Source organism: Saccostrea cucullata, unplaced genomic scaffold (genome assembly GCF_032062105.1).
Source record: "Saccostrea cucullata isolate Sc308-1 unplaced genomic scaffold, CSIRO_AGI_Scuc_v1 ctg10169, whole genome shotgun sequence".
Taxonomy (NCBI): Eukaryota; Metazoa; Mollusca; class Bivalvia; order Ostreida; family Ostreidae; genus Saccostrea; species Saccostrea cuccullata.
Genome location: NW_026924474.1, coordinates 4091 through 7500, shown reverse-complemented (window position 1 = coordinate 7500; position 3410 = coordinate 4091). Strand labels below are relative to the sequence as shown.

General features: G+C 35.6%; 1 long non-coding RNA gene across 1 annotated transcript in view; it reads left to right on the top strand.

Moving 5' to 3' along the window:
- Positions 1–2182, top strand: part of LOC134266517 (uncharacterized) — a 9841-nt gene extending 7659 nt beyond the window's left edge. Inside the window, exon 3 of the long non-coding RNA XR_009991988.1 lies at positions 497–2182. This is a non-coding gene — a long non-coding RNA (uncharacterized LOC134266517). The remainder of the gene's footprint in view (positions 1–496) is intronic.
- Positions 2183–3410: the final 1228 nt, after the last annotated feature.

The following is a 3410-nucleotide window of genomic DNA, read 5'->3' as shown; positions in this document are numbered from 1 at the left end:
ATGATGTGAAGTTGCAGTGTGTTAGCATGTTAATTTCAACGGACTGCCACTCCAATGCAGCTTTAAACAACACGCTGCTGTGTTTACACAAAATAAAATATCATGCAAACACAACTCTAAACAATCTGTTGAGTGTTAGCTTCACTGCATGTTGGATTCAGTGTGCTGGCATATTATCACTGACGTACATGCTAGCACATTGTCACCTCGTGCTAGTATGTTGTCATAAATACTCTAGCACATTATCCTAAACCCACTAGTGCATGATTACTATGCATTTGTATGTTGTCTTATTAGGGGATAGCATAAATGACTGCCTTAATTGGTGTAAACTTCTTTTAATTGATGAAAGAGTACATTAAAATTTACAAATTATACACAGAAAATGTGACAATATCTTATCTCTCAATTTGATAATCTAATTTATAATCTCATGAATTGCACTTTTTATTAGTAAAAGAATTATAAATTAAAAAATTCAATTTCTTTTGGATAGGTTTGACTCATCTGAATACTGAATTTTGATACCAAGCATGACCATGATTTGCCAGAAGATCATCTGTTTGGATGTGACATGGAATAAACAGCATAGTCAAAATAAGTCAATTTTTGGTTGTGAAGACAATTTTTAAACACACTGTGTATCATTTTTAGCTCACCTCAACGAAGTTGGGGGAGCTTATGTAATACCCTCGGCGTCGGCGTCGGCGTTGGCGTCCCAGGTTAAGTTTTTTGGAGCAGTTTTCTTTTTAAGTACTTCTATGTCCTATATTGATTAGACATGCATGGAAGATGGTTCTAGTGTGTTTCATTGTACCAGTCAAAGTTTCAGATGCTGCAATTTCAGCAAAGAAATGACCAGGTTAATGTTTTTGGAGCAGGTTAACATTTTTGGTGCAGTTTTTGGTGTGGGTTTCATTTCCAAGTAGCTATAAGCCCTATGTTGACCAAACTTGCATGGATGGTACATCTAAGGATGCATACTACCAGGCTTGCTTCGGATGCTGAATCTGACCTACATTTTCTGGTTGAGTGAACAGGTTAAAGTTTTTGGTGTAGGTTTCATTTCCAAGTAACTATAAGCCCTTTGTTGACCAAACTTGCATGGATGATACATCTAAGGATGCATACTACCAGGCTTGCTTCGGATGCTGAATCTGACCTACATTTTCCGGTTGAGTGAACAGGTTAAAGTTTTTGGTGCAGGTTTCATTTCCAAGTAACTATAAGCCCTATGTTGACCAAACTTGCATGGATGATACATCTAAGGATGCATACTACCAGGCTTGCTTCGGATGCTGAATCTGACCTACATTTTCCGGTTGAGTGAACAGGTTGAAGTTTTTGGTGTAGGTTTCATTTCCAAGTAACTATAAGCCCTATGTTGACCAAACTTGCATGGATGATACATCTAAGGATGCATACTACCAGGCTTGCTTCGGATGCTGAATCTGACCTACATTTTCTGGTTGAGTGAATGGGTTAAAGTTTTTCGTGAGTGATTCATTTCCAAGTAACTATGAGTTCTTTAATGACCAAACTTGCACGGACGATACATCTTAGGATGCACACTTATGGACTTGCTTCGGATGCTGAATTTGACATACTTTTTTCAGATAATAGACCAGGTAAAAGTTATGGGTGCAGGTCTATTACCAAATAACTATAAGGCTTATATAACATTGTTTAAACCAAACTTGCACAAATGTTGCATCAAGAGATGAAAAATCTCAAATTTGCTTCAGATGCTGGATTTTGATTACATTTTCATGAAGAAGAACTAGTTTAAATTTGTTATGTAGGTCTATTTCAAAGTATTAAAATTGCTTAAATATTTTCATTTTTGGAATGTGCACTTTTTGTTGGTTAATTGTGTGACTTTGCCTTACTTAAAGACAACATTCGTTGAGGTGAGCTCTGTAATCTCTGATTACCTATGTTTAAATTTTGATTTGACAACATAAATCCACAAATATGAACATATCAATTGCTCTCAGTTTTTCAAGTGAAATAGTTTTTGTAACAGAAATACATGTACCAGTAATTACATTGGAATAAATGTTATTTTTAAATATAATATTTTGTTTGTGTAGCATGTTGACCTCTTTATTAAGGTCTTCCCTTTCAAAGTGTAGACTTACTTATTCTAATGATTAAGATAGGTCCTCTGTCTTCAGCAGGAATATAAGATCTTGAAATACATGTATGTGTATTTTTTACAGTATAATAAAAAAAATTTTATTTTGGCACATACAGCTAATGAAAGGCATAAACATGTGTATGATTCCAAGGAATTCAGAACATAAGGCATGTACATGTAGTTTTCTAAAACAAGATTGAAGAGATGTCCAGTCGCATTTCAATGTCAACTGCAAAACTGTGCCTGTTGCATACTTATTAGCCCATCTGAGCTAAAAGAACCAGTAAATTATTTAAAAACATAATTATGTTCCCCAAACGAAGTTGGGGAACATATTGTTTTTACTCTGTTTCTTATTATTATTATTATTATTCCTGGGAAAATTTTGTCCTTGAGTGATCTTGTAAACTACACATCCGACTAAGGTAAAATGTGTTTAGGGTCAATAGACATGTCATGTAGATTTGCCGAACAAAGGTCATTTTGCGCGCACGTGCTTGCAAGAGCGCGCACGTGCAACATGTAAAATGACCGATTTAATTGATATAGGCGTAACTTTTTAAATTTTTGATGAAATGCTTTGAAACTTACAATGTAAGGATATATTAGTAATATAGACAATACGACAGGGTCAAAATAGCAAGATCTCACGCGCATGCACGTGCCCTTTGCTCTGATTGGCTGAAACTAAAGTTTCAATATCTTTCTTGTTTTTTAAGGAAATCCTTTGAAATTTTGAACATAGCCATGCATTAGGATATCCTACAACATGATATATAGAAATTATCATGAAAACACGTGCATGCACGTGCGCTGCAATCTGATTGGCTGAAAATTTAAAAAGCTATAACTCCCTTGGTTTTCAAACAAACAGGATGGGATTTGGAACATAGATATATAAGATGGACTTCTACAAAAAGGTATGGTCGCCATGCACATGCATACACGTGCATGTTCGTGAGCTGCAATCTGATTGGCTGAAACTTTAAACAGTTATAACTTCCGTGGTTTTCAACCAAACAGGATGGGATTGGGAACATAGATATATATAATGGACATCTACAAAAAAGTATGGTCACCATGCACATGCATACATGTGCGTGTACGTGCGCTGCAATCTGATTGGCTGAAACCTTAAACAGTTTTAACTCCCTTGGTTTTCAACCAAACGGGATGGGATTTATAACATAGATAGATTTAATGAACTTCTACAAGAAGGTATGGTCACCATGCTCATGTATGCACGTGCGTGCACGTGAAATGGGTAAAA